The sequence below is a fragment of the Silene latifolia genome, chromosome Y, assembly GCF_048544455.1.
Source record: "Silene latifolia isolate original U9 population chromosome Y, ASM4854445v1, whole genome shotgun sequence".
NCBI lineage: Eukaryota > Viridiplantae > Streptophyta > Magnoliopsida > Caryophyllales > Caryophyllaceae > Silene > Silene latifolia.
The window spans coordinates 303,461,904-303,471,683 of record NC_133538.1 but is presented as its reverse complement, the minus strand read 5'-3'; the positions used below and the strand labels follow the sequence as shown (position 1 = coordinate 303,471,683).

At 40.4% G+C, this 9,780-nt stretch overlaps 1 non-coding gene across 1 annotated transcript; it reads right to left on the bottom strand.

Moving 5' to 3' along the window:
- Positions 1–7,251: 7,251 nt before the first annotated feature.
- LOC141634860 (small nucleolar RNA R71) lies at positions 7,252–7,358 on the bottom strand. The gene has a single exon (XR_012539578.1). It is a non-coding gene; the product is annotated as a small nucleolar RNA R71 (small nucleolar RNA).
- Between the last annotated feature and the right edge of the window lie 2,422 nt (positions 7,359–9,780).

Here is a 9,780-nt window from a genome sequence, read left to right as displayed (position 1 = left end):
GTGGAGCATGAGGAGCACTTGAGGTTGGTGTTCTAAACTTTGCGTGATAATCAGCTGTATGCAAAGTTGTCTAAGTGTGAGTTCTGGCTCGAGGAAGTTTCATTTCTGGGGCATGTGATTTCTAAAGGTGGTGTATCTGTGAATCCAACAAAGATAGAGGGAGTGTCTAAGTGGGAAACATTGAAGAATGTGGCGGAGATCAGGAGTTTCTTGGGTTTGGCAGGGTACTATCGTCGGTTCGTGAAAGACTTTTCGAAGTTCGCCAAACATATGAGAGCGTTGATGAGGAAAGAGAACAGGTTTCGTTTGGATGAAAGTTGTGAGACGGCGTTCCAAACATTAAAGGAGCATTTGACCACAGCTCCAGTATTTGATTTACCTGAAGGGTGTGAGATCTTTGGGTTGTGTGTTCATGCAGAATGGAAAAGGCATTGCTATGGTTCTAGGCAATTGAAGCCTTATGAGGAGAACTATCCGACACATGATCTTGAGTTGGGTGCAGTTGTGTTTACTCTCAAGATTTGGAGGCACTATCTTTATGGGGCGACCTTTAAGATGTTTTCAGATCACAAGAGTTTAAAAGTACATCTTTACTCAAAAGGAGCTGAACATGAGACAGAGGAGGTGGATGGAGCTTATAGGGGACTATGACATGTATATCATATACCATGAAGGGAAAACAAACGTTGTGGCTCATGCGTTGAGCAGGAAGAGTGTGCATTCCCTATGCACAACTATGTCTTTGATGAGGTTGAATAATGAGGTGGGTAAGATGGGGATACATGTGATATAAAAAGGGGATGCTAGAGGAGACTTGATAGTGGAGCCATATCTTTATGATGATATTTTCCTGAAGAAGGCTCTTGATCCTATGATTCAGGAGTGGAGTGCTGGAGTGGAGAAAGGGACAATGTCGCGGTTCTCTATTTATACAGATGGGAGTGTTCGGTTTGATGGGAGATAGTGTGTGCCAAGTGATAAGGAGTTGAAAAAGGTGATCATGACAGAGGCTCATTGCAGACCGTATTCAGTACATCCAGGTGGTGAAAAGCTGTATAGAGATTTGAAGAAGACGCCTAGGATGAAAACAGAAATAGCTGAGTATCTGAGTGGAAGTGGGAGTCTATCTCCATGGAATTTAAAGTGGGTTTAACGAGGAGCCAGCATGGTAATAACATGATATGGGTGATAGTGGATCGTCTGACTAAGTCAGCTCACTTTATTCCAATGAAATATACATGGAGTAAGGTTCAGTTGGCTATTAGGTACAGGAAACATGTGGTGAGGTTACATAGAGTTCCTAAGGACATTATGTCAGATCGTGATGCGAGGTTTATTTATCGGTTTTGGCATGAGTTGCAGGAGATGATGGGAACTAACTTGAAGATGAGTATTGCTTTTCATCCTGCAACAGATGGACAAACAGAGAGAACTATTAAGAGTTTGGAGGATATGTTGTGAGCTTGTATGGTGGAGTTTGGTGGTAGCTGGGAAGATAGGTTGGATTTGATCGAGTTTTCTTACAACAAAAGTTACCATACGAGTATTGGGATGACACCGTTTAAGGCTTTGTATGGGAGGAGGTGTAGAAGTCCGATTTGCTGGGATGATAGAGCTGAGGTAGTGGTTTTAGGACCACAGATGGTACAAGAGATGATAGAACAGGTTAAGGTGATTAGACAAAAGATGAAAGCGGCCCATGATCGACAAAAGAGTTTTGTAGACTTACATCACCGTGACATAGAGTTTCAGGTTAGGGATAAGGTTCTTCTGAAAGTATCTCCTATGCGTGGGGTTATGAGGTTTGATAAGAAAGGGAAGTTGAGCCAGAAGTTCTTAGGACCATATGAGATTTTGGATCGTGCGAGAGAGGTTTCTTATCGGTTAGCGTTACCACCAGCTTTGGATCGGGTGCATAATGTGTTCCATGTGCCTCAGTTATGGAAGTATGTGAGTTATCCTTCCTATGTGCTAGAGGTGGAGAACATCGAGTTGGATGAATCCTTGTCTTATCTTGAGGTGCCAAAACAGATTCTTGATCGCAAGATTTGGAAAAATAGGTCCGGTGAAATGGTGTTGCTTAAGATCCTATGGTCTAATCATGAGGTTACGGAAGCTACTTGGGAGGCGGAAGAGGCTATGAGGGAGCGGTATCCGTCTCTTTTTGATCAGGTATGTGTGGTTACGGGGACGTAACCATGTTTCTTTTAGGGGGATAAGCGATGATCGCATAAGGTTTTGGTATGGTTTTATGCTAGTTTTGGTACAGTTAGTGGTTGTTTTGAGTCGGTATGAGTTGTGGTTGGGGTTTTGTTTTGAGTTTTTGTTGAGTTGTTGTGTCGTGGTTGAGTTATTATGTTTGTTTTTTAGTATAGGTTTGAACTTCGGGGACGAAGTTCATTTTTAAGGAGGGAAGACTGTAATACTACGGTTTTTTGTACTGTTGGGTACTCTATCGAGTAAGTGAATTTTGGTTTCTAAACAGTGTACTCTCTGATGGGTACTCGATCGAGTAGTCGTCACTCGATCGAGTAAGTGACTTACTCGATCGAGTAAGTCGGTTTTACGGGTTATTTCGCGGGGTTTTGATAGCAACCTGAGGAGGTTATATAAAGTTATTTTATCAATTCCCTTTTACGTTTCACTGTTTTATAAACTATTTACACAAGAGAAAACTACGTAACTTCCCTTCCTCCCATTGCTATCAAATCCTAAGGGCAAGAATCGTTGGATCGTTGTGTTCTTTACGCCGTTGAGACCATCGCATCGTGGGTAAGATTCTAGTATGATTTTTATGTCGTTTTATTGTTTTTGGTTGAAACCATAATTGGGTATTTTGGGGAATTTTGGGAGTATGGTGATTGTTAGATAGTAATTATATGATTGTTTGATTATAAGAGGTGGTTTTATAGAGGAGCAGTTTTGAATAGCTGATTGTGACGATCTTGGTGATTTGCCTTTCCAGGTAGGGTTTCCCTACTCGGTTATTGATTACATTGTATTTGATAGTTGATTGGTGACGATTGTGACGTTGTTGATCTTTATCATATTGGTATTGTAATTGGTAATTGTCGTTGTATAGTTGGTTGGATGTGTTTGTCTGTGGTTCGCGAGGCGCGTCCTCGGCTCAGTGGAGTCACTTGCGGGACTGGCTTCACTCCCTTGATTCGCCCCTTGTGGTTCCCGTCACAAAAGGGGTGTGCAAATTAAGGAACTTAGATTCTCGCTCGGAGTTGATGAGCGGGGATTTGGTGGAAATGGCTGCGGTCCCTCACTGGCGGTGTAGAATATCTGTTGTGATGGATATTCTGGCAGGGCTACTTACTTTAGTGTGTAGTCAGGTGTGGGGAGATGTGACGGAGTTGGTTGATCGTATGTATTGTTATCTTGCTTATCTTGAATTGTGTAATCAGTAACTAACCCCGTTAATTGTTTTAAAAACTATGGTGATCCATTCGGGGATGGTGAGCAGTTATTGAGCAAGTATGAGATGGATTGCGTGAGGGATAGATGGGATGGAGTCACCACGTGTCATTAGAGTCTTTCGCTGTGTCTTAAACTTATATTCTTTTCAGTTGGTTTGATATTTTGGAACAGATGTATTTTACTTTACAGTTTTGGGATTTTGGTTATGTAATCACTTAAACTCATTTATTTAAGTATGTTATTTTATGGTCAATTTGATATACATATCCTCGGGTAACCGAGATGGTAGCCCTTCCATGTATTAGGTGGTCTTGGTAAGGCACCTTGGTGTATGGGGGTGTTACACTCCCTTCCTCTCATCTCTCTACAACATCACTACCACCGACAAAACAGTTGCCACCTGCCCTCCACTCCCCTCCACCACGCCGACGCCGCCTCACCAACCACGCACAACCTCCACTTGACACCACACCACACCGCACGACGTCATTTTTCTCCTTTTCTCGGATCTAAAATTGTTCTTGGCAGCACCATCACGCACTTCCATGTACCACCACCACCACTACCATCTCCTCTTCTCCTTCTTCTCCCGCCTACCCACCAAGTTCTGCCACGATCCCTTCCCTTCTCCTTTCTCTCCTTTTTTTTCTGATTTGAGATAATAAGTTGTTGTTGTTGGTTGTTGCGGTTTGGAGGCAGTGGAGGTGGGAGATGCGGCAGGTGATGTGGGTGGAGATGCGGTGGGTGTCGGTGGTGGGGGAAGTAGACCTGGATTTTGTTTTGTTTTGTTGGTGTTGGTTGAAGTTGTCGGGTGGTGGTTGTTGTTGTGGAGTTGGTGGGGCGACGGTAGTGGTGAAATCTAAGTTTTTTTTTTTTTCAATTGAAATTTTTGTCATTGGCGGTCATAAGGCGGTGAGGGTGGTGGTGGTCAAAAGGTGGTGAGGTGCGTGTTGCGGTCGGTGAGGAAGGAGGGTGGTGGTGGCGGTGGTCATGGTTGTGTTACACTCTTATCGAAGTAAAGTTACACTCGTATCGCCCTAAAGTTACACTCGTATCGGACTAAAGTTACACTGTTATCAAACTAAATTTACACTCTCATTGGACTAAAGTTACACCCGTATCAGACTAAAGTTACATAAATTTGAATTTTTACGTAAAAAATGACTTTTAAAAACTAAAGCTACACCCTTAAAATACTAAAGTTACACTTGTAAAGCAGTAAAGTTACACTCATAAAGTGTTGAAATTACATAAATCGTCAAAATTACATAAATTCAAATTTATATATTCAAAATAATATTGAATAACATAAATTCAAATTTTTATATAAAAAACTGGCCTTAAATGATTAAAGTTATACTCGTAAAGTATTAAAGTTAAAGTCCTAGACTAAAGTTACACTCATAAAGTACTGAAGTTACACTAAAAAAATGAGTGACTGAGATTAGGACTTAGGGACTCAATCAAAATTGTTGACTCATTAGAACTCATCCCCCCCCCCCCTCTCTCTCTCTAGATCCGGTAAGAACGAACACTCGGTGATAATGGTGAGAACGACCTTAATGACCAAACTACACGCGCACCTGATGTGATCAATATTTGAGCATATTTAGTCCCCGAATTAGCCTCGTTCCTATGCTTTTTAGTGCATATTTAGGTCATTCACTATCTTTTGTCCTTTGTTTTGCATATTCGTTGAGGTTTTGTTCCCTTGGTAGGAGAGGAGTGAAAACCATGCATTTTCATGGCAAAATAGAGCTCCACAATCCGAGCGTCCAAGCTGCCAGGCCGCTCATCCATTGCCTAAACAATCCGCTCGTCCCGACCTTTTGGACGCTTGGATTGTCCTCCAGTGCAACACGTCCTCTTCTTTCTCCATTCGAGATGCGCATATTTTTGAAAGACTAGCTAAAAGGAGACCTGCATCTTTTCTTGAGAGGAGCGATTCCTCAAGGACTTAATCGTCATTTAAGCCCTTAGTAACCCTAATTTGTGCACCTAATCCCCACTATAAATACCCCATTAGTCTAATTAGATTATCATGTTCTTCTTATCAATCTTTAGTGTAGTTTATATTATTCTAATCTCTCTTTAATCTTGTAATCAACTTCTAATCAAGTCATAATACAAATCTCATTTCCTTAATTTCTCTATTGTTCATCTTTTATTTTGGATAATTGAAGATTATTTGGGTTTATTGGGAGATTGACAACCTTCCATCAATCATCAAGTACTTCTATTATTTTTTGCATTATTATTTTGGAATCATCATTAGGTATAATTCTCTTAACCCCTTTTTAATTATTGTTAATCATCTTAATTTATTCATCATGTTTTGCTTTGTTAATATGATTGACAACCTTGTTATCATGTTAAACTTGATAATGAGTGAGTAGTTTCCTTAACTAGGGTTAATGGGGAACTAGGGGAAACCAACATGGGGGATGATTCATGCTTAATATAATATGTTCACATAATTTATTTGCTTGCTTGTTGTGATCTCAACTTATGCACATGTTATGTTTGATGAAATGCGAGCCTATGAATCCTTGCATTTTTTACCCATCACTTACCTTTTCAATGAGACTTGTAAGACATAAACGAACTCGAGTCTCATTAGACCATGCATATAGTTGAGTAGTGAGGATTAAGTCGACTTGTAGGAGTTGTACAATCTAATCGATTCGGCTCCGGGACCCAAACCTTCCTAGGACTGTAAGATATAAACCAATTCGATCCTATCACAATAATAATTGCTTGCTTATAATTTGAGAATATCTTTGTATAATCAATTCCCATGAATCCCCTATGAACCCATGACACCCTAGTGACTTTAATCAATTGTTTACATCTCATTTTAGTCATCTTGCTTGTTTACTTTTATTGTTATTTAGTTTAGTGATCTTCTTATCTCAACCCAAATTGTGACACCCCTAGACACCACTACTTGCAATCGAAAATCCTACATCAATACCCGTCCCTTGGGATCCGACCTTTACTTGCCTCTTTACTAGTAGTAGAGTTGTTTGTGAAGTTATAAATATTGTTTTGGTCTAGGTGCTCCTAACGACAAGTAACCGAAATCTAAGCTCAAAGCGGACCGACCAAAAATGGCGCCGTTGCCGGGGACGGTGTTAACTTGATTTGATTTTCTTTGGTTTTTATTAGTTGTGTCTTTCTTTGCCTTGGGGAATTAAAACTCCTGAAGGTTTGTTCTAATTGTTTTCGAGTTGTTTGATATTTTGCATGTCTAGAAGATCACAAGGTAACTTGTTACCCATTGATCACGAAATTGAAAGGACTTTGACAACCAATAGAAGACTTGCTAGAAACACTTTGAGAGGTATTGGTGAGGTTGTAGATATTCAGCCAAATACTATTCAGTTCATAAACCCTTTTGAAATAGAAGGTGAGGAGAACCCATCACAAAACCCAACACAAAATCAACCCACAATGCCTAAGTTTTCATCACATTCCGTACCAACCAAGGAGAACCTACCCAATGGTACTCCCACACCACAACACTTAACCGGAAATTTCATTGCAAAATCCGCATTTATCCAATTAGTCGAAAGAAGCCAATTTGGGGGGATGCCTAGTGAAGACCCTCATTCTCACATGGAGACTTTTTGTGACTATTGTGATGCGATTTCACAAACCGGAGTTACTTAAGACCAAATTCGATGGGTCTTATTTCCTTTTTCCCTAATTGGTACCGCGAAACAATGGTTGAAGAGCCTTGATAAGGCTACTCTTGGAATTGACTCTTGGAAGAAGTTGGCTCTAACTTTATACAAAAAATTCTACCCTCCGGAAAAGACTAACATGCTAAGAGCTCAAATTACGGGTTTTAAGCAAAGGGACGAAGAACCTTTGTATGAAGCTTGGGAGCGATTCAAAGGAACTTGTCGCTCATGTCCTCATCATGGACTTAGTGAGTGGTTCTTGGTACAACAATTTTGGAATGGTCTTTATGAAGACTCAAGAAACATTCTCAACATGGGATCAAATGGTATGTTTACCAAAGTTGACGATAATCAAACTTGGAACAAGATTTAGGAAATGGCGGTCCATAATTCACAATATAGTAGACCTCGCAAGGCTACTAGAGGAGGAAAGCATGAAGTGGACTCTATTACTCAATTGGGTGCTCAACTTAGTGCTCATATTGATACCATAAACTTGAAGTATGAGAAGGCTATGACTAAGCTTGAAGAAGCCTCAAAATCACCAAAGCAACATGTTAATGCCATGGTGGCATCTTCATCAATCCCAAGTGGGATATGTGAGAATTGTGGAACTTTGGGACATGACCAAAGTGAATGTAGGGGAACAAGTGAGCAAGTGAATGCTTTTCAAGCATATAAAAGTGGTACCCCTTATTCCAACTATTACAATGAAAACACCAAATTCCACCCAAATCTCTCATACAAAAGCCAAAATGTTCAAAACCCTCAACCAACGTACACCCCACCTCCCATAAGAACCAAAATCAAAGACCCTTTTACAACCAAAACCAATGTTATCAAAATTAAACTCCATACAATCAACAAAATGACCAAGGTTTTTATGTTCAAAAAGTGGTCCTCCAAATGCAAAAGAATCAACAAGAATTTTTCACTCAAATGAAAAAAGATAGCCAAGCAAAAGACATCACCATCAACAACATTCTAACCCACACAAAAATGTTGGAAACTCAAATGACCCAACTAGCATCTTCAAGCTCTCAAAGACAAAAAGGGCAATTACCACCTCAAAGTAATCCCCCAAGACATGAAACGGTTAGTGCCGTCCACTTGAGGAGTGGTACAAGATATGAAGGGCCAAAGAAGCAAGTTAAGGATGAAGTTGTAGAGGCTAGTGACAAGGAAAGAGTTGTGCAAAACTCTAAGGAAGAAGAACCCACCAATCAAGAAGTTTCAAAGAAAAATGAAGAAAAGGCTAAAGAGAAGGAGCTCATCGTGATTAGACTTCCATTCCCGAGTCGTCAAGCTAAGCCTAAGTTTGATGACCAACTTGGGAAATTCATGGAAATTGTTAAGAATTTAGAATTCTCGATTCCTTTCACGGAATTGATCAATCACGTTCCGGCCTATGAAAATTACATGAAGGACATCCTTACGAAGAAGAAATCAATCCGGAAGCTTGAGACTATCGCCTTCACTAAAGTGAGTAGTGCCATCTTTCAAGGGAGTTCACCTCCAAAACTCAAGGATCCGGGAAGTCTCTCCGTTCCGTGCATTGTTGGTGACACTACAATCAACAAAACTTTATGTGACCTTGGGGCAAGTGTTAGTGTCATGCCATTTTCGGTTAGCAAGAGGTTAAGAATGGGGGAACTCAAATGCACCAACATCACGCTTCAAATGGCGGATAGATCGACAAAGACACCTTTAGGGGTATGGGAAGTTGTTCCCGTGAGAATTAGAAAATTCTTCATCCCGGTGGATTTCGTTATTGTTGACATGGAAGAAGACTCGAACATTCCTATTATCTTATGAAGACCTTTCTTGCACACCGCGGGAGCGGTGATCGATGTGAAGCATGGAGAGGTCACCCTTGAAGTGGGAGATGAAACCATCACTTTCAATCTTGACAAGACCATGAGAGCTCCCTGGTTGCATGAGCCATATTTTATGGTTGATCACTATAGCCAGAAGGATGATAGAAAGAAGTTGGAATTTCAATGGAAAAAGAAAGTGGATGATGCTCCATCAAAAGAACAAGGAAATTGCAATAATGAGAGCTTTAAAAGCTCACCCATGACAAGTGAAGAGGAAGGCCTCATTGGCCAAGACAAGAAAGAAGGAGAGTTGTCTCTATCAACTCAAGAAATTTTTAGGTATCAAGTAGATGACGTTTGCGGTCTTTGGGATGATGAGTTCAAAGGGATATTAAATCCCTATATTGGTAATGCTATGACCCAAGACTATCATAGAGAACAACAAGTGCAAAGATCTATTGACTACCTTTATCATGATAATGAGCAAGCTTTCGACTACTTCTTCAAGGTGTTGAGTAACATCAACAACACCTTGAACATGCCCCCTTGACATCTCACATTGGAGTGAGAGTTTGGTGGAGTCCTCCCTAAACCACCATTTGTAAATATTCTAACGCCCTAACTTGCATTTCAATTATTACATTGCATTTTTGTCATTTTTGGATTTATATTTTTGTGCCTTGATCAAGATATTCATCATTTTGAGAGAAGTGAGGGAGGGACTTATGATTTTATTGATGTGTAGTGCTTTACCTTAGTGTGGGGATAGCAATTGCCTAGGCCATTCATGCCTTTGTAGTGCCCCTACAATGAAGAACACGAGAATTAAAGAATAAAAATAACACGGGTTA